This window comes from Phodopus roborovskii, unplaced genomic scaffold (genome assembly GCF_943737965.1).
Source record: "Phodopus roborovskii unplaced genomic scaffold, PHOROB, whole genome shotgun sequence".
In the NCBI taxonomy this organism is placed as follows: domain Eukaryota; kingdom Metazoa; phylum Chordata; class Mammalia; order Rodentia; family Cricetidae; genus Phodopus; species Phodopus roborovskii.
Genome location: NW_026126470.1, coordinates 30,947,666 through 30,969,643, shown reverse-complemented (window position 1 = coordinate 30,969,643; position 21,978 = coordinate 30,947,666). Strand labels below are relative to the sequence as shown.

The 21,978-nt window shown below is 48.1% G+C and overlaps 1 protein-coding gene across 3 annotated transcripts in view; it reads right to left on the bottom strand.

The window, feature by feature from the left end:
* Window positions 1-18,309, bottom strand: part of Kcnj15 (potassium inwardly rectifying channel subfamily J member 15) — a 36,500-nt gene extending 18,191 nt beyond the window's left edge. For 2 of the 3 annotated variants that reach the window (XM_051191930.1, XM_051191932.1), the window contains exon 1: window positions 18,134-18,309. The gene's annotated coding sequence lies outside the window, so the exon portion shown is untranslated. Of the gene's footprint in view, window positions 1-18,056; window positions 18,081-18,133 lie in introns of those variants that run through there. The other variant, XM_051191933.1, reaches the window with a different exon arrangement.
* Window positions 18,310-21,978: the final 3,669 nt, after the last annotated feature.

Below are 21,978 nucleotides of genomic sequence, written 5' to 3'. Positions count from 1 at the left end.
TTTTTTGAGACAGGGTCTAGCCATATAGCATAGAGTGTCCTGAAACTGAGCTCATGGTGTTCTTCCTGCCTCTGCCTCTTGAATACTGGGGTTATAGTCATGGTCTACCAAGTCTTGTGGATGCATTGTTTTAGAGACCATGATCATTCGTTTTCAACACACACACACACACACACACACACACACACACACACTTCCTGAGAATGGCTTAGCGTGAAAATTCTTATTCAGAAATTCTTGGCTGATGTCTCAGGGTCTCCAGCTGCACTAACCCCCCCATACGATGCCACCTAGAGTTGACGGGCCACGGTGCATGCAGTGTGGCAGTGGGTCTGGGTCCTTTTCTGAACCACAGCACACATGGCACAGGAAGGGGCCTGAGTGGCTGATTTCCTATTTCTCCTGTGGGGGACAGTTACTAGTATCACCCTGTGCACAAAAGAGAAGATAGTTCAACCTATAAGTTGTAGCATGGGGACACAAAGGTTGGCTTTGCCATACAAGTCTATAGGAAGGGCCTTGAGGGACATCTTCTCTCTCCCTCTGAGGGGTGTTAAAGCATCTTTTGAATGAACATCAAGAGCCTACAGTCAGCCACCCCTTCCCAGTACTGGCTCTAGTCTAAAAGCTTTCCTCCTGGGAGACATACCCAAAGGCTGAGGTCTTGCAGTTCCTGTGGGGCTTACACCGAGCTGAGAAAGTTGAGTCAGGACAGACAGCTTGGTCTTTGTGGCTCTAACCAGTGCTGGCTGAAGAGCTCACCAGATGATACTCACACTTGGAGGGAGGGCACAGGGGTCATCCAAAATGAGAGAAGTACCATGCACGCACGCACGCCCGCACACACTGACTGACTAAATCAGCTCTCCATTCCTGTTTGTGTGCCCTATTACAGTGTCCAAAAGATCACTTTTGCCTTGCTTACATGTTTAATTTTTGAACCACCTTGCATTATGCAAAAGCAGATGAAGAAGACTTGTTCTTGTGCAAGTGTGTGTGAGTGTGTGCACGCGTTTGCGTGTGTGGAGGTGTGTGTGTATGTGTGTGTGCACTTGTGTGCAGGCATACATGGAGGTCAGGGGACAACATAGCTTGTTGATGTTCCTCAGGTGCCATGCTCCTTGTTTATCTTTTTAGGATTTCTCAGTGATCTAGAGCTTGCCACACAGATGAGGAGGGTTACTCAGTGGTCCTGGGGAGACTGAATGAGCCACCATACCTGGCTTCTCATGTGGGTTCTGGGGGACCAAACCCAGGTCTTTAATCTCGCAAGGCAAACACTTAAACAACTGAGCTACGACCCTAGACCTGAAAATAAGTTTTTAAAACTGTATATGCTCTAGTACGGAACTGACTTTAGTGGAAAATAGTATGAGATTAAATATTACCAAAGTTAGGTCCACAGCTCCCAGAAGCTGAGACAAAGCAGAAGAAAGCCAGCCTCATTTTGATGGCAGTGTGATGGGAGACGCTATTATGTAAATATGTTTCTCATACTGGTTAATGAATAAAGCACTGTTGGCCAATAGGAAAGCAAGATAGGAGGGACTAGGAGACAAGGAGGAAAGAGGAAGCAGTAAGGAGAGTCAAGATGGAGAGTCTGGAGAAAGCAGAATGCCGGCCGGCTCCCTGGTAAGAGAAGACCACGTGGAAATACTAGATTAACAGAAATGGGTTAATACTTAAGACAGAGAGAGCTAGCCGATAAGAAACTAGCACCTGGCCAACAGAATTATATCAAATACAGCGTCTCCGTGTGTTAATTGGGGCTGGCGCTGTGGCGGTGCCATCACATCCGTTTCTGGGTGGCTCCAATGATCATGTCGCTGCCAGACCAACAGGCTATGAGATGAAAGTAAGACCCAAGACGCCTGTCTGGGGGCTGTGAAGACTCCAGTAAGGGAAAAAGGACTCTTTTCAAAGCCTTTCATAGGACCCCCAACAGAGGTTCCATTTCGTGGACTCTCAGCTCTGGGTCACCCCCCCTCCCTGAAGGGAGCTGTTTCACTTTCTCTGTAGGTCCGTCTTCCATCATTCCCAGCTGTTTACTCTTAGTCTGCCTCACAGAATGAACTTGGCAATCCCCACCCCACCCCAGACAACTGCCAATACCCCTTCACACTTCTGCATACTTCCAGTCATCTCTGGTTGTGTATAGCTCTGGTGAAACTCCCAACAGGCTCATATTTGAGGTCCCTGTGTCAAGTACTACAATGTTCTACATAGTGAAGCTGCAGGGGTCCCTCTAAAACCCCCAACTCTCTAGATTAGGACTCTCTGTTAGTCAAAACCTCACTCCTGACCTTGTGATCATGGATCTATAACTGCCTCTACTTGCCTGGCTTTGGTTCTAGAAAATAAGTGCACTAATTATAAAGGAATTAGGACAAGGGAAAAAAAATCACATGCTTCAGTATAAAAGCAAACACTTTATCCTCGGAGCATAGTATAAGAAGATTCAAGGAGAACCATGCCCGGGCTGTATGGGCCAAAGATTGGGATCTATGAGCTGGGGGAGGCTACACCTCCCTTCACTCACACAGATTCCTCACAGGGCTTGGCCATGTGGGGCACATTCAAGTTTTGCATCTTGGAACTTTATACATTTTTGTCTTTTAAACATTTTAAGTCCTCTGTTAGTAGAATCTTCTAGTGCAAAATCCATCACTTTGTCTGTACTTCTTTGATGATGATAACTTCACACTTGGGGTTCCTGTGTCAGGTTATCTTCCTTCAAGAATGTTCTGCATTCTGCAACCTCAGTGGTCCCTGTAAAACCACCTGCTGCCTAGCTCAGCAACATCCACCAGCTATTAGTCTAAACCTTACTCCTGGGCTTTGAGCATGGTTATGAGACCTCCATCTGCTGACCTTGGCACCAACCATTCCTCAGCCTTCTGCCTGCCCAAGCTGAGTGACTCACAGCTGTCCTGATGAGCTAACCCTGCTGACTAACAATGCCTTCCACGCTTTCACCATGGTCTCCCTTCTGCAAAGCCCTCTTCCTTCCCCCCCCCCCCCGACTTTTTCAGATTTTGTTTCGAGACACTGATCATTCTAGGCAGGTGCTTTTCTTAGTTGTAGTGGTGGGCTCAGTGATTTCCCTCCATGTTTGACTGTGCTTTCATCTCCAAGAACCTTTAGCTCAGCGTGGGGAATTGCTTGTTTCCATGCCTACATATAATAAGGTAATTAGCAACATGAGAGGTGAGAATATGCATGTGTCCAGCACTGTGTGTTGACAGTGTTGGTACTTCTAACTTTAACTTTCAGAATGACTGGTAGACCTCTGATAAAAATCAGTAAACAGAGGACCAGATAAATTTAAGAGTTTGGCTGAGATCATGTCTAGCCCTCCCTCCATCATAGCTCAATGTTTCTTACTGGAAGGTAAACTAGTACTACATGTGCCAGAGCCCAGGACATGGCAGGGCTATAGTGTGTGTTGAGTGTGTGCATGTATGGATAAAAGAAAAGGGAACTTGAATCTGCCAATTGTTGAGAAGGAGCCCAGAGTCTCATAATGAATGCTTCCACATATCAACTGTAGCATGTCCGCTATCTCTGCTTCTATACCGTACACAGTCTTTGCTGATGGAAGATGTCAGCATTCGCTGGAGGCTACAGTGTGAAGTCATCAAAGGGGGAAGTTTCTCTTGAACCTAATATCTTTCTATGTTCATGTCTCCATGTTCATACAAGCCAGAAACAGAAGTCCATCTCTATCTCCCTTCCTTAGGATCTGTCTGTCTCCAAAGCCAGACCTCTCTCCAACATAGCTCAGAGTTTCTCACTGGAGTGTGAACTACTTATATTGCATGTCCCTGGGCCCAGGACATGGCAGGGCTGTAGTGTGTGTTAAGTGTTTTACCCCCTGATTGATCTTGTCCATCCCTGCTCCTCCTCTATTCTTTTGAAACTCTCCTGGTGTAGACCCCATGCGTCTGCCCTGCAAATCATTTTAGCGTGTTGCCTGCTGCTCCTCTGGCTTCAACTGACCACCCCCCTTTTACAGTCATTTTTTTTTCTATAACGCAAAAGCAATTTCTCAAAACTGAGAACTTCTGTGTGGATAGGACCTGTAGCCTCCCGTTCCATTCTACCACTGGTGAAATGTCATTACCCTTCATTTAGTAGTTTATGAACCCTGGACTTCGAACCTGTATTACAGGTCTCTTTGACCTAGCCCCCTATCATTCTGACCATATCTCTGGAGTTGCTTCACACAGTCCAGGTCACCTTGGCTCTTTAGACCTGCAACCATTCTGATATCAAGTTCCTCCAGGCTGTAATTGGTGCTTGCTTCCCCTGGATCCCAGTGTAGTCAGTAAAGAGTTTTCCTTCCCATTCACCACTAGGAAGTATGACATCACCCCCCCTTACCCATGTAGCTCTGGAGCTTTGTACCTCTCTCTTCTGGGTGGCAGGGGACCCACACTTCAAGGACATGGGTTGGGCTGAGTTCATCCTATGCTGTCAGTAATAGATCCTGGCAGAGGATAGATCTCCAAAGCTGTTTTTAATGACTCATGACTCTAGAAATGTGTCAACACATGAACCAGGAAATGGATGATTAGTCAGTTCATAAGCTGAAACATTAATTACCACCAAAAGCATGACCAGCAACACAGGAGTGGCTCCTATGCCCTCAACACTACATGCAAAGTTTTCTAAATTGCTGACTTGGGAATGTTCTGTGCTTGCTCATTGGTCCGTCTCTCTGGGAAATGAGTTTTCATGGTGTTAACATCTTTTGAATTAAGAAGCATACATTTTTTATTTGTCTTGACTCAGACATTCTTGGAGATGTCATTGGAGTTCTGAGAGAGCACATGAACATTTAGAGTTAGCTTCTCTCCATGAGAATGTCTTACTTCTCAGGGTGTTTGGTCAGAGGTTTCAACTGGAGAAACCAACAATTGTTACATGCACACCAGCTCATTGTTCACTTAAAAAGCACTCCTCCAGAAAATACTGCTATACTCATTGATGACCATTGGAATAGCCTCATCAATAAATAACATGTTTAAGAAGTCCAAGAGTTCAACTTGGGAATCTTATGCCAAGGTCAAGGGAGAAGGAGGGAAGGCTCATGCGTCTGTTGGGTGGGTCATTCTTGATGTCCCTCAGTTCTTTCGACTACCCACCTAAGTACCACTTTTAGTCTCCAGCATTTATTTTGACCTCTTAGCCATTAGAAATAGGACCTAGTTTTAAATGTGCTAGCCTCATTCTCTCTTTAAAACACTATAGGAAGGTGGGAAGGTGGTAGAAATCTGACATATGATTTAGAACTCAAAATTATGATATGAATCTTTGAGCCTTGGCAGAACCACTTACCCCTGCCTCAAATTCTTAACTACAGTAACATTTTCTTGGAAAGTCCATTCTTTCCCAATTAGTCCTCACCTCCAAAACATTATTCATTTGTTTGCTCATTCATTCTGCAAGCATTTAATACTTTTTTTTTTTTTTGACCTTTCAAGTACATAAAGATGAGCGTGGTGAGGTTCAAACACTCATACAACACCAGATAGAGGAGATGTCCTGTACGACATTGTTTTTATACCCAGCACAACAGACCCTTCACGTCTAAATAGTTCCCACTTACTCACAGATGCTTGTCCATTTCTAGGATAAAAGGACAGGGATCTGGACTTCACCTCCACATTTCCTGTATCTGACACAGAGTTGCCTGGGTGCACATGAATGAATGGGATCAATAGAGAAGAAAGTCAGATTAGTTTCATTCAAAGCGTCAAAGAACTGCAGTAAAGAAGAAAAAGGGTGAAGAGCTCTGCCCCAAGGGAGAGAACACCCAGGCAAAAATTGGGTTGGTGAACAGTGCCCAGAGTGTTCATCAAACACCAGTATTATTCAGTTGTGCGGAACCCATCACACAGGGAAGAGGGCCAAGGGAACCAGGACATGGGACAAACTTAGGCTGCCTCCCGCCTGAATCACAGGTAGGAGGCGACGAGTGTGAAGAAAGGCTTTGGCCAGGAGCAGGGTCTTGTGACGGTCCCAGGCATGAACTTGTGTTGTGTTTCACCTGTTACACTTCATAGACACCGAGCAGCCTGGAAATGCTGGCCGGGGATGGAAGAAGAGAGTCACTGTGACTCAGAGGCTCCGAAAGCCTCGACGGTAAAGGTCACTGCGGCAGGAGATGGCGAACCCCACATTAGAGACGTAAACACTTGCAAACCACAGAAGGTGGATTCTCGGGGTCACAGCACGCTCGCCAGCTTGCGCAATCTCTAACGGAACACACGGAGGAGGAGCCTGCTGGCCCTGCTATCTGGCTAGAGAAGAGCTGTAATTTAGCATCGCTGACTATCAATTAGTCCCATTTTCCTCATCTGTAAAATGAGAGGTTTGGGTGAAATGACCTCGAGGTTCTCTCTTCCAGCCTGGGTGGAGGTGAAAAATCCTAGAGTTCACTAGTATCTTTAATGGCTGTTTTAATGTTTAACTGTCCATATTCAGAAATGTAGCACCACATCTATACCCCCAAAGCCCTGCGTTTTAGGAACCTACCTGATTTTAAAATAAAGTGCCCTCTGAAACTATGCAATCGAAACTCTGCTGGGAGAACTCTCCAGGGGTCTGGAGAGTTGCCCACGATAACTGGTAGATGATGGATTGGACACTGGAACAGTATTTGCAAGGTGGCAGATTGTTTGGTGAAGACTAAGACCAAAGGGTTTTCTCTACTGTCAGAATGCTATGCTAATGTAATTCTTCCCCAGGAGCTCAGATGGACTCACAGTAATACACAGACTCCTCCTCCCCTCCCAAATATTGGAGAGATGATCTAGCAATTACCAGCACTGGCTGTCCTTCCAGAGAACATAGGTTCAATTCCAATTTTTAAATCCATGGGGTGGCTAATAATTGTCAGTACCTTCATTTCAAGTGGATCCAACACACTCTTTTGGCTTCCACAGGTACTGTACACACACACACACACACACACACACACACACACACACACGGTGCACAGACATACACTCAGGCAAGAAACCTGTCTTAGGGTTTCTATTGCTTTGAAGAGCCACCACGACCAAGGCAACTCTTATAAAGGAAAACATTTAATTGGTGGGACATGGTATGCAGGCAGACAAGCTGCTGGAGTGTGCTACATCCCGTGCAGGCAACAGGAAGTGGTCTGAGACAGTGGACCTTAAGCATATACGAGACCTCAAAGCCGGCCTCCACAGTGACGCGCTTCCTCTAACAAGGCCACACCCCCTAATAGAGCCCCTCCCTTAGGGGGCCATTTTCTTTCAAGCCACCACAAGGCCCAAGCACATAAAATAAAATTATCTTTTCAAAAACTAAAATAGGAAATAAAAGCTAACCAGCCTTTCATGAGCTGTACACATCCAGTCTCACAGTGTCCCACACGGATGGCATGGCGTGAAGGCTCAGAATGATGAGAGCCGCTAAAGACTGTGGACATTGAGGCAGAAACAGCAACTGTAGAGGGCTGCCTAGCTCAGGGCCACCTAGCGGCTCCCTCCACCTCGATGCAAGTTGGACCTTTGCCACTTTACTGTCTCCAAAAGAGGGAACAGAAAGGAGACCAGGGTCATCCAGAGTCACTACCCCTGCCCCGTCCCAGTAGGTGCCCACCTTTAGGATGATCTAGCAAGCAGGTGACCTTCCAGATTTGTGTCTCAGCTTCCCTTCGTGACAGCCTGTCTGTAAGCCAAATAAACCGGTTGGCCAACATTGATTTACACTCAACTTTGATGCAGAGCTAGGCCTTGCAAAAGATAGCAGGTCCTATTGTAGCCAAGCACAAGATGTCATCAGCCATCCTGGGACTGTGAGACTATATACCCCAAACACACACTCAGACACAGACCGGTGACCACAAGGCGCAGATACATCACAGACACACTGAGATCAAACTCAGGGAATGCTTTGTGAGGTTGGAAAATCAGAGTCCTGGGGAAATGGATAATAAGGCGCTAATAGGAAAAGCAAAGACTGGCTTTCCCGGAAGGGGCGTTGCAATTAGATGGGAGAAGAACCCTTCGGCAAATGAATAGGCCCTCACAGGGAGGAGTGGTGGGACCAGGGTGATGGTGAGTCCAAGGGCTGGTGATGAGAGAGGCCAACCTCCCCTCCCCCATCCTCCCGGCAGCTTAGGCTAACAGTGGTAGGCGCCTTGGATGCTCAGGTTCAAGAGATGCATCTAAGCTATTTGTGGTCAGCCTCATTCTGATTCCCGGGCTAGCAGAGAGGCTCCCGGAGAGCGAGCAGAAGGTACATGGTGTTCCCTCTTCTCATTTCCAACGGCCTTGAGGTTTCTCTGCATCCCAGTCCGAGCAGAATGCAGCCAGTTTATAGTTTATGGGGGTTTCTTGCACAGCCATCTATGTTTTCCACTGAGGTCTGTGATTCTTTTTCCTAGACCCACCCGGATTCCAGAGTACGGCTCACTTGCGTGCCAAGTTCAGACTTTTATTCTTTGTCACTCCTTTCTCCAACTAGAACTCAGGAAGGTTACCTTTTCAAAGCTGCCTATGCATTCTTTGCACACAAGAAGGAACCCCCCACCCCCCACCCCACCCCTGCCAAGAGTAACACCTAACTCATTTTGCGTGGAAAACAACAGTGTTTCTAGAAATAAGCCAGCTAACCAGTTCTCCCCCAACTCAAGTCTTGTTTGTCGGTTTCAGTGACTATGTGGCACAATACTCTGTGTGTGTGTGTGTGTGTGTGTGTGTGTGTGTGTGTGTGTGTGAGAGAGAGAGAGAGAGAGAGAGAGAGAGAGAGAGAGATACAAACTTGGGTGTCCTCCAACAGATACATTGTTGTTATTATTGCCGTTTGAAACAGGGTCTCCCACTGGTCTAGAACATTCCAGTCAGGCTAGACTGAGACAGGGAAATGTCTCCTCTGCCTCCCAGGTACTGGAATTATATGCATGCTATCGTGTCCTGATTGTTGCATGGGTCCTGAGGATAAAACTTAGGTCTTCATGTTTGGGGATAAGCACTTTACTGAGAAGCTATGTCCCTAGCCCTGTGATAACCTTTATAGGTTAAAGGATGCTTCTTAGCGAAATAATCTTCTTTCCTTCCTTCATTCCTTTCTGGGTTTTTGTGTGTGTGTGGCGGGGGGGGGGGGGGTTGAGACAGGGTTTCTCGGTGGCTTTGGAGCCTGTCCTGGAACTCGCTCTATAGACTTAACTCACAGAGATCCGCCTACCTCTGCCTCCTGAGTGTTGAAATTAAAGGTGTGAGCCGCCACCACCCAGCCAGCCCTTCCTTTCTGTTGTTAAGCAGAACTGTTTAATAAGGGAATTGGTCCCTAGGAGGAGGAAGTTAGGAATTAGATTTTTGTTCATGTGAAGGCATTTGTTCCCTATCAGTTCATATAACAGGACTTGCGGCTACCAACACTTTCACTAAAATCATCACATGTGGCTGTCATGCCCATCTCTCTGGGATTTTTCAGGTAGGGAAAGAAAGCTCACCCAGACGGAGCCCTTTGAGTGCAGACCCCAATCTGGGCCATCTTCCTCCAACTCCCACGTTCTCTCTGAAACTAACCCAAGGAAGGAACAGGAGAGGGATGGGTGGGCAGGGCCCAGAGTGCTGAGGGAAATTCATCCTCTGTGAACCACCTCCACATTCCCTGAAACACCCATCTGGTGCCCGGAGTAGTCACACCTGGAACTTAGGTCAGGGGCGTCTGGACTCCGCTGACCAGGACCCGCATGAGGCCAGGCTGCGGGCTCGTGCAAAGGATCCTCAGCTGTTCTTCCCCAAGCGTTTGGAAGGATGCCTCCCTCTCTCATCTCTAGCTCTCTCTCTTTCTCATGTCTTCGTGGTTCTAGACACTCTTACTGTACATTTGAATTCTCTGTCCCGTCAGGAAGTTTCCAGATGTTGCCCCTTCCATTAGCTTCTGTCCCTGCCTCCTCTCTCGCGTGCTTGCTTTTCCTTCCTTCAGATGTCCATCAACACGTAGCCTAGGCACACCTTGAACTGGCAGACCTGTCTGTCTCCCCTGAGCTGGAGGAGGTTCGGGGCCACGCCCACTTCGGGGCCACGCCCGCTCTCACTCCACTTTTTCTGAAACAAACAAACGTTTTCTTTTAAAGCTGTGGCTACCTTTTCGAGCCACCTATGTAGTTGTCAATTTTACTGCGACATATTAGTTAGTGTGCAATTGTGCACCGTCACAGCACAGTTCTGAAAACCCAGGAGACAGACCCGGAAACAGGAAGTAACTGTGAGGAGGACTGTGGCCCACGGGTAACTGGCATGGCTTGGCATCACTGACTTTCAGGTCCTGTCTGTGTTCAAAGGTCGCGGATGTTACGAAAGAATTGACATGAAAGGTCTTGTGCTCTCGTCACAGCAGTAATTAGCAAATTTGGATCCAGCAGTATCTTTCCTCATTTTTTTGTTTGTTTGTTTTGGTTTTTAATTTATTGGAAATACGTTCAAGGACGGGCTTGCAGTTTGTTCAGTGTCTTGGAAAACCGAAGCACATCCCTGGCAAAAGCCAGGTTCTCACCCACTTCTCCCAGGCCGTGCCTTCCCCTAGTCAGCAGCCCCTGCCTCTCTGAGCCTGCAGCTAAGAGACTTAGCCCCTGTGCCCCGCTCCCCTGACCCCCCCAGCCCCTGCCCCCCTGACCCCAGCCCCTGCCCCCCTGACCCCAGCCCCTGCCCCCCTGACCCCCGCCCCTGCCCCCCTGACCCCAGGCCCTGCCCCCCTGACCCCAGGCCCTGCTCCCCTGACCCCAGGCCCCTGCTCCCCTGACCCCCCCCCCCCAACCCCTGCTGGCCTGACCTCTATGGGCTGATGGTAAGGTTCCCTGTACAGGTTGGAAGTGCTTAGCCACACTTGTTTCCAGTCATCTGTAGGCTGTAAGTCTGTCAGGCACGCTGACTGGCAGCTTCTTTCTCCCACAACAAACAGAAACCCTGGGCACATGGCAGCCACCTGCATTGCCTGGCCAGCATTATCTCATTCATACTGCTCTCTGCCCTCTGATGCTGTCTCTCTGCCCTCAGTTGTGGAGCCCATTCTGTTCTTCATGGCTCGTCTCGAATGCCCGGGTTCCTTCCCCCCCAAGTCTTTCCCCCGCAAGTCTCATGTTCTGCCGCGCACCATAGCCATAGCCGTCCCCAGGCTTGGGTGTCTACGCAATTCCCATTCTCTTCCCACCATCGCACATCTGCCCTCAGTAACATCCAGAACTCCTTTGCCTTGCGTTCAAGATCTAGGTTTTGGGGCCAGCCACAGAACTCGGTGTCTTTTGCACTTGGCACCAAGCCTGACAATCTGAGTTCGATCCCCAGGACTCATGTGGTGGAGGAGAGGCCTGACTCCTGCAAGCTACCCTTCTGTCTCAACATGAAAAAGGTGGTGCATGGGTATAGGAACACACACTCACACACCAAGTAAATGCAATTTTAAATTTTTAACTAAAAGGGCTAACTAAGTCTCGTCCTCTGGCCAGATGAAAGACTGCTTCACTTCCCATAGAGAAACCTTTCAGCAGCAGGCTGCTGTGCTGGGGAAGGTAACGGAAGGTCAGAGCTTAGGTATTCAAGCTGATTTAAATCTCACTTAACAAACATTTCTACCAACTATAGAGTTACAGATATCGAAAAGTAAACAGACCGCTGCATAGAAAACATAGTTTAAGAAACCTCCCCAGGATATTGGACTGGACAAGTTAATATCAGCAATTACAAGAATTTGTGTTTAAATGTGCGTATTCTCAGGGAGCCTTAGAGGAGCCGGGCCGGGGCCCCTCCTGGCTGCTCTGACAAGTGGCTTTTGACCCTGCCCACACAGCAAATCAGCTCTTCAGACTCCCGGTCTGGAAGAGAACTTCATGCTCTAAATGGGAAAGCCTATAAAATCTGAAAACCTCTGAGAGTCAAATGCCTTTAATTCCTGGTACCCAGCACAGTTCTTATCAGATGAGCATCTGAGGAGGGAGGCTAAGGCGTGCTAGTTCCGCAGGCTGGGGTGTGCCTTGCTGTGGACAGAATCACCCTTCCCACCCCAGCCAGTTCCTTTCCTCTTTGTCTCCTGGGGTCCTAAGTGCAGGCCTCACTTCCTTCCGCCCTGCACCACGCTAGCTCTGAGCTCCTTCCCTGCTTTATCGCAAGTCTCTTCACACTCTTCTTCCCAAACACCCTGAGTGCTTCCTAATTCCCTTTTTTTGGGGGGTGGGTGGGGGGATTGGAGCGTCACTGTATTCCTTCTCACTTATGTAAAACACTCCCCCAACCCCCCAACCCCCAACCCCCACCGGTTCAATTCCAGCAGCTAGGTCACCAAGGGAGATCAAGTTTCACTTGCTAGTTTTCAGATATGTATTTCAAAACATTTCACTTGAGAGGTCTGTGCTGGGATGGATGTGGGGGGGGGGGCAGCAAGAGGAAAGGTCTTCATGCTCAATAATCATGGCCCAAGGTGACAGGCTGGCCGCAAAGGGGAGGGTCTGTAAAATCTCCATTACCGAAGCGGCTTCAGGACTGCAGAGAGGCCACTACGATGTCCTTGAAATACCTATATCCGGGAATGGAAGGGAATTCTGCAGGGTTCTCCCTCCAGTTTTGTAAGCTGAGTCTAGATCTGAGGTCAGCCAGTGGGGAAAGTTTGCAGTGTGGGTAATTGAACAACGTGCGGAGGGATGTGGAGAAGCAGCTGAAGCACATGCGTGCGCAGCAGAGGATGGAATATAAAATATTCAATGCAAAACTAGCTCTTCATGGAGCCCACAGGATGGCTCAGGCAAAGGTACTTGCCACCAAGCCCAAGGACCTGAGTTTGATCCTCGGAGACCACAGCACGGAAAGAATAGACCATCTCCTGCAAGTTGTCCTTTGTCCTGCACACATATCACATGGCACACACACACACACACACACACACACACACACGCACGCACGCACGCACGCACGCACACACACACACACACACACCACGCACGCACGTACACACATTCATACCCAAAGGAAGGAAAAGGAAGAACATTGAAAACAAAACAAAAAAGTAGCTCTAGCAAATACCCAGTTATCCGCAGACTCAAGCACAAAAGCCTGTTTCAAAGCCGCGTTTAATTTGGAAGTTACTAACCAGACTCCACCACTGTGGATATTGGTGCATGTAGCTGTGATTTATAGAAGAAAATGTCTGTGTAAGAGAAGGTTAGTCAAACGGCTTCTCTGAAACTTTGGAACAAAGTTGCTAAGGAGAAATAGATGGCACTTGGCTTTGAGACAAAATGTGAAATACGTTTCCTAGGGCTGACTGAACGAGTCTGCTTGGAGCCCTTCATGCACACCACTTGCAGTCACCTGTGCGGATAACCTAGGCCACTATGACACAACTTGCTGTAAGGTTCTCAGAGGGGGTCACATGACACCTTGCCATTCCACACTTACCACTGCCCATCCCAATCTGCAGTGCAGTCATATGAAAATGCGTCGGGGGAGTGTCTAGTCACAGGGCTGAGGTGATGTCTCTGCCTAAGGCAGGTGCAGAGTAGGGTTTCCCGGTTCAAGGCTGCTGTGTTGCAGAGCCTGGAGATTTAATATGTTAATGCCTAGGACCTGCAGGCTGAGAAGGACTTCCTGAATCCAATAGCAAGCTCCCTTGTTTCCTGTAGAGCTGGAGTTGCATGGGACCCTCCTTAAACTCTGCACGCCAGTGTAACAGACCAGGAAGCTCTTTATGGGACAGTAGACAAAACAGAACAAGTGTCTAAGAGTGTTTCCGATGTGCCAGGAGTCTGGAACTTGAATGCCCAGGGCTGGAAGCCGGCGGCGTTCCTGAGTGTCTGTTGGTCGGAGGGTCACAGCACTGTTTTGGCTCGAATCAGTTAACACCACATGTATGCAGCAGGAGTCCTGGTGACGGTGGGCACCGCTGTGGCAGCGTGCAAAAGCAACCCGGAGGACTTGGCTCTTCACGGTCAGCCTTTACGCTTTACTTGGCAGTTTGTTTTTGAGACAGGTCGTGTGTTTCCCAGGCTGGCTTTGAATTCACTGTGTTGTTGAAGATGACCTTGAACTCCTGTTTTTCCTGTCTCTACTTCCTGATAGCTAGGATTACAGGCCTGGGCTACCATGGTTTGTGTGTGTGTGGGGGGGGGGGGGGTTGGAGGGAAGTGGAGGGGGAGGGCGTATACATCTCAAGGATTTGTGTTTGCTAGACAAGCATCCTATCACCTGAGCAGCGACAGTTAGCCTTTAGTACAAACCTCTTAGAATTATAGGCGCTGGGGAGACAGACAGCTCAGTGATTAAAAGCACTTGCAGAGGACCAGAGTCTGGTTCCAGCCCTTACTATCATCGGTCACCTCACAACCACCTGAAACTTTATCTCCAAGGGGTCTGATGTCATTTCCTGGCCTCTGAGGGCTGTACTCTTGTGTGCACAGACTCACACTCAGGCACACGCATATACAGATAGTTATAAAGTAAGAAAAAATTATTCTTAAAATCCAGATTTGAAGTATACTAAGCAAGTTACTGCAAACAGCGTTTAGCTGCGTAGACATGGCTGACATCAGAACAGGGTATACCTACACAATTTTAGTTTCATTACCAACATTTTAGCTGAAAGCTCCCACAGTTTGCCATGCTTGCATACATACGCATGTGTATAGTGTAGCCGCTAGCCATTTATAAATTCTTTCCATGGACATGCCACACAGCCAGGTGTGTCCAGACTCTTATGCGTTCCTAACTCCTAGAAAATCTGTGGGAATGATTGACAGGTGGGTTCACCCAATGTGAACACTTAAAAAGAAAACAACAACAACAACAATAGGAATAGATAGGAAGGGTAAATCTAGGAATTAAGACAGCAAGGTTTGGATAAGGACAGAGCAGATACAGAGAGCACAAGCATCACGGAGAAATGGTGTTGTTTGGCAGGCCATGAGCTTAGCAAGCATTCATCCCAAGAAACGACAGGTACTGGACATATGCAATCGGAAACAGCTCCCATTCACAGAAACCAGGGAGGGGAAGGAGCGTCCTAGCATTTCAGGAAAGCAAGGTCTATCTATCACAGCTCAGTGGTGAAGGACGTGGCAGAAAGCTCTGCCTGTAGGAAAAGTCAGAAAAGAGTTGAACTTGAGAAAGGCAATTGTTACAATGCGCTCAGTCTCTTCCATCATTAAGACCACTATGGGGCGTTTCACTGAGGCAACTACTCGGAGTTCACGGTAGAAGACATGTGCCTTGCTGACAAATGTGGTATCATTCTGGGTTCTGGGCTTACGCCCACAAAGTGTCCTTTGTATCTTGAGTAGACACTGTGCAGAATGGACTTAATGCATGCACTCTACAGTAAGGGGATAAATACACCGACTGCGTCTTACCCTGACGCCTAAATGTGACCAAAAGGGCCAGCCGTCATACGGAAATCTGTCCTCGGCCACATGCCGGTGACGCAAGAGACATTCCGGATGCCATGAGATTAAATTTTCATATCCCGCTGGTGAGCAGATATGTAGAGGCCCGGGGAGGGGGGGTTTAGGACCCTGATTTCCTCTGGTTGCTTGGCTTTGAACTTCTGATGGCAAAGCTCTCTTATCTGCCACAGGAACTGGCACCAGGAAGCCACCTGAGCAGCAGCAAGGAGCCTGGAGTGTTGGGTCACACCTGCCTCTTTGCAGGGGGGTGGGCACTGTGTCCTTGAGAGATACAGGGCCAGGCCTGTCTGTGGCTCACTCTCTACCTATGCTGTGCCTGCCAACCTCTCCTTCCAGGGCAATGGAGGTGGCTCCGTGAAGGGCAGGGTACTTGGGAGGGCAGCCAGCCAGCAACCTTTCTGCTCTGCTCCTCGACGGTGACCACTGATAAGCAACCCTTCATTTCTTCTGTGGGAACCCCGTATTACTACTTGCAGAGACCTCCTGACTATTTTTTGCAGTCGAGAAAATAAACCGTTTCCACTGGAGAGGACATAAACGAGACCCTTGCATTTTCTGCACTGGGGAGAGCGCAAACTGTTGTTTCTGTGAGAAATCAGAAGGCAACTCCCCACCCTACCCCCTGAGGTGTGCACAGCTACAGGTGCTGCCTGGGCTGACACTGGGTTCCCCCCCCCCCCCTTCACCACTGCAACTCTCATTCTGGGATTATTTACAAAGTCATTCTCGCCTGACTTGGGACTCTAAAGGGACACATGCAAGGGATGTTAACGGGTGCTGCAAAGCTCAAGCAGGCGGTCCACTGCCTAGGGAAGACTGTGTCTGGCAATCCATTGTGAAAGTCAGAGAAGGCTGTTCTGTATTCTCTGCCTAAAGCCACAAGGGTGGGCTTTCTGGTCCCCAGCACATCCTGTCGGCACACCATGAACACACACGCGCGCGCGCACACACGTACACACATATCCACATGTGCACACACGAGGACGCACATACGAGTCCACACACAAACACACACATACGAACTGTTTTTGTTAGCTCTGGGCCTGCTGGCATGAGATGTCTCTGGGCTCACTCTTCTGGCCTCCAAAATGTGAGCTGTCCGGTGAGAGGTGAGGGGAATGGGGAATGGAGCTTTCTGTAAAGTGGCCTCGGATACTGGCGGGGGGGGGGGGGGGGGGGGGGGAGGTAAGAGGGAGGGTTCCTCAGAAACGCATTTTCTGGAAGCAGCAGAACTGCACACGTTAGCTAAGTCTGTTTTCCTAAGACCCTCACAGTACTCACACATGTGACTCAGGAGACAGGCTTTGATCTGTGGCCGACTCGGGTTTCTGGGGCCAGGACTACAGGCGACCCGGCTCAAGTTTGTCAGTCTCCAGCCTTGTGTGGAAATCCCACACGAGACCTCTGGGTAATGCTCTGTGGTTATTTATTCTGCTTCAGGAGGGGAGCTGTTAGGAAATCAAACCCCAGGAAGGTTTGGAAAGAGCATTGCCCTGGGCCCCACGTGTGAGGTGAGTCTGTAATTAATTTCTTCATCTTAAGTTACCTTCATCTGCAGCAGTGTTCACACGTGGATGGCATTTAAAAGCACATTCCAGTTTTACGGGACACTTTTCCTTTGATTTCTTTTTTTAAGCACAGTTGTAAATTGGAGAGAATTTGTCACCCATGGCCATTACCCACGTCGAGCTGTTTGTGTAAACCTTCAGGGGAGAGGGCAGAGCAGACAAGGGGTCCCGAGTAACAGAGGCTGCTGCCTGAGTGTCAGTCTGAGATTTGAGACTACCAAAAGGGAACTATGGAGTTCATTGTTTACCTTGACAGTGAGCTGGGCTTTGCGGGTGGAGGGGTGAGCGTGTTCAGGGAAAAGGAAGGGAGGCTGAACATTTGGGTTGTACCGGGCAAGACTTCGGTTTTCCAAAGTTAACCTCTACATTTGCTCTCAAGTCTCCTAACCTGTGACTTCAAGCATCTGCGGGGTCGTGGAACGTCTAAGGAACACGTTCTTACTTCCTTCAGGTGACTGAACGCGGAAGTGTAGGGAAGAGGGGCCGGTGGGAGACTCCAGGTGCTCATTCCCTGAAAACAGTCTAAATCCACATGAAATCATACATCCATTGGGGAGGGAAGCCTTCTCCGTGGGTCATGAACAATGCACACTCCTTACACTCCTTGACCTGTCGCAGAAACTTACAGAGCTCTTTATTTTGTCAGGCTAGGTGACAGGTTTTTAAACATTTAGCTGTCTGTCGATTTGCCTTACTTCTGCCTAAACTGACTTCTCCAGCGACAAAAGAAAGAAAAGCCAGGAGGTCCTAAGAAAACAACTATATAGTCACTGAAAACCAATAGCACTCTCTCCCTGATGCACAGCACAGAAAAACATCGCAAGGAGCAACTCTCAGGCTCTAGACCCCTTACACCCTCAGCATGCTGGGCAGCATCTGCTTGTTTATTTTATCATTTTCTGCAGAGAGGATAAAGCACTCACCACCACCCCTGCCTCATCATTAAGGCAAAACCTTTTCCCACATGTAAACAGCCCTTGTAAGTTCCCCCAGATAAGCTTGGCTGGCTTGAGCGATTTAAGAATGTTTTAAAAGAATGACAACGCTCTCATTACCTTCAGAAGTCAAGTTTTTCAGAAACATCTCCGGAAAGCCGAGTGTCCCCATGTTGACATGGGAGCCTGCGGCTTACCTGCAAAGGGTGCCCGGTGCAGGCTCCTGGGTGGATGAGAAACTGTGAGCAGGCAAGGAAATGATCAGTCCATGCAGGGTTGCCTTGGAAAGACAGGGTTTTTCTAAGTGAAGAAACTCTCTCGCTGTTCGCTGTCAGTCAAAAACAAGTTGGTACAAGTTTCTGTAGGAACTACCTGCGGGGGGAAATGAAGAGAGAAAGAATGATTGGAAGAGACTGAGTGAGGAAGGAGGGACAGAGAAGGAGGGAGGGAAGAAAGGAGAGGGGGAGAGAGGGAGAGGAAACTGTGAAAGGATCCCATGATGTCATGGGACTTAAGGTCTTAAGGAAAATGTACAGACCAGCTCCGGGCGGCTGGGAAAGGCGCACACTCCCCAGATCTCCAGGCACCTGTGCGTAAAAGACTCTCAAGTCCTTGTTAAAGAACACCCCGGTTCATTTCTGGAGAAACTCCATGCCCTCTTATCAAAGTCCCTTTTTAAGGTCCCTTTGCCTAAGTAAACTGTAAACAGACAGACTATCTTTCCCTAAGGAGCCCAGCCCTCCTGAGTCTCCTGCTCTGCCTCCCTCCCTCCTCCTCCTCTCCACCCCAATGAAAAGTAATCAGCAGGGAAACAGGGGACTGCAAAGGCGCTCAGACCACGTCTACCGCAGATTGTGGCCCAGGAGAATGTCACCACGGAGAGGGAACTTCTGAGTTCACTTCTTCCCTCATGGCTATAGTGATTTTTTTTTTGAGGGGGGGGGGATGGGAGGGAGTCGACCAATTTTGTTTTCCTTCAAGTAGTTGGAAAGATAAGGGTATAAATATGCTGAGCTCTTCTGGATAAATGGTGGGTGGGAGCTGGGCCGGGGTTCTGGGTTAGAATTAGGGTTTTAGCATTCTTGCTCAGAGTCTGGCTTTTTATTTACTATTATTATTATTATTATTATTATTATTATTATTATTATTATTATTGAGAATTAGTCGGTCCTACTGGGAGCAGCCCCTAAAGGGAGAGTTCTGGGGTGTCAAAAACAGAGTGGGTGTACTCTGGAACACGTCTGTGGGTTTGTGTCTTCCCTGCACTCCTCCTAAGCCCAGGGAGGGAAGTTCACAGCCTGTGTGCCCTCCTCCTGTCTCAAAGCATTGTGTATAGGGACCTGGAGCATTCTTAGAGAGGGACAGACAGGTGTTGGTCTTCAGGCATCTGTGCTGGCCTGTCCCTGGGGTTCTGACAGGACACGCCCTCAGCTGCAGCCACTAAGAGCACCACCTGTGCACATTCACGGTGTTCCCTTCAAAAAGGTCCCGCCCATCCTTCTCTCTCTCTCTCTCTCTCTCTCTCTCTCTCTCTCTCTTCTTCTTCTTCTTCTTCTTCTCTCTGTCCCTTTCCTCTCTTCTCTCTCTCTCTCTCTCTCTCTCTTTTCTTCTCTCTGTCTCTGTCTCTCTCTCTGTCCCTCTCCTCTCTTCTGCTGCTCCTGTCCCCAGAGGCTGGTCTCCTATCCCTTTCTCTTTTTATGATTCCTTTTCCTAATATATAATACATACCTATTTTCCAAGTAGATTGATGAAAGGCCATGGCTGGAGGATATAGTTATCGAAACACAGCTTCAACTCTTACCTTCTTGTATTGGATGCATATTTCCAGCACTGGCTTCAATTATTTGAATATTCTTACTCAAAAGTATAAAGCTCTTACAAAGTGTTCATCTGTTCGATGCTTAGACCACAATATCAGCATGATCAGTTGTTGCTTATGGGAAAGAAAAGGAAAGTCAGAGAAACGGGTCTGCCCAAAGCCAGATCTCCCTGGGTGCATACGGACACTCAAGACCGGTCTATTTCATTGCTCTGCATTTCTCTTGTTAGCCCACAAGGGACATTGGCATGTAGGTATTATATAGGTCCCTTCGAGCAGCATATACTATGGTCTAAAATTCATCTATGTAAATGAAGAAAATGATAATAATTTATAACATAATAACAATGACAGTGAAAGAAAAACAATTAGCCAAAAGTAGCGCGAACACATTTGAAAAATTCCAAGACAGTGTTCTTCGTTGTGGTAATGTTTACTGTTTTATTCTTTATCATATGGTAACACATCAATAGTCAGATCCTGTGGCATCAGATATGACAGAATTCATCATATGAAGTGAGAGGCATTAAAGATACACAACTAGCCGGGTGGTGGTGGTGGTGCACGCTTTGAATCCCAGCACTCAGGAGGCAGAGGCAGGCTGGTATCTGTGAGCTCAAGGTCAGCCTGGTCTACAGAGAGTTCTAGCACAGACTCCAAAGATACAGAGAAACCCTGTCTCGAACCCCCTCCCCCAAATACACAACTGGCATGCTCACAGGGGAAGTAAAAAAGTTCTAGAAGAGCCCCCCATGAGACTACTCACCAAAGACAGCCTATTTTGCATGACTTATTAGCTAAATGACTGGTCTAGGTGTTTCTGGAAATTTCGGAGGCTGAAGGGAATAGGAAAACTTTTAATCCTGGCCAAAAAAAAAAAAAAAAAAAAAATGTTTTGTGTTGCTCAATCTCTCTTTTATCCACTGAATAAAATCTGCTCCCATTCACGGGGTTAAGGTGCAGAATTTTAAGTGTCAGGGTCTGGGATTGGCTGCATGATACAACACAGATGATTGCTGTCATCCAAGTTGGTTACAGTAATTGAACTGGTAGCCTGAAACCCAACAAGAGTGACTTGTCAATAATTCCCGTATCCATCCCTCTCCCTCCCCCTTTCTCTCTTCTTCTCTCTTTTCCTTCCTTCCTTCCTCCCTTCCTTCCTCCCTCCCAGTTAAATGAAAGCATGGAGTGTAATCTAAAATCTGCATTTGAATCTGGCTTTGTCATGAGACCCAGCCCCCCCCCCCAGAATAACCCCTAAAAATGCAACATGAAAGCTTCAGTGCTTTCCATTGTCCTCTGGGCTTGACTCAAACCCTGAGGAGGCATGAGGAGAGGAACAAATACATACTGGCTTAGAACAGCTCCTGTGAGTCAGGTTAGCTGTGGAGCAGGAATCACACACACACACACACACACACACACACACACACACACAGAGAGAGAGAGAGAGAGAGAGAGAGAGAGAGAGAGAGAGAGAGAGAGAATAATGTGGCTTTGTTGGGAAAACACCCTGTCTGGACCAAAGGCGACCACTGGTCGGCAGGAACTGTAACCACATAAGCCAGACAGTGAGGTGTTCTGGCCATGTCTCCACCAGACTGCCGAGTAGAGGACACTACACACAGCAGGCTGGTTCTCAGTCTAATACTGCATGGACCATCTTTATTTATTGCAATAGAACATTGCAGAGCTTGTGATGGTCAGCCCGTGTCACTGAGAGAAGGTAGTAGTAAGTTGTGACCCTTCTTTCCCCTTTCCCATACTTCCCCCAAGGCTCCTTACTCCGTGATTAACTGGATATCGAGTTGGGGCATCTCCCTTTAGGGGTTGGTGATTGCAATCATCAGGGGAGGCGTTTGATTCTATCTGCTGAGTGCAGCTATTGTTGTTTGTCACCCCATCATGGACATAGACAATCCTCTTTCCCGCTTTTTCAAAGTTAGTGCTGGGCTTCTGGCACAGACTATGGATTCATATTGCAATTAGGGGGTCACTCCTTTTATCCAACGATAGCACTTAATGGTACAGCTATGCTGTGACCCTCACTGAAACACCCCGTAGATTCCTTGCAGCAACCCCGACCCGTCATCGGCACCCCATCCCCACACTGCACAAGACAGAAAAGCTTGCGAGCCCCCACACACACCCTCAGCCGTTATTAGAAGCAGGGAAAGGAAAACACCTGTGCTCCCTGGGTCTTGGTGTTGGAAATTTTCCCAT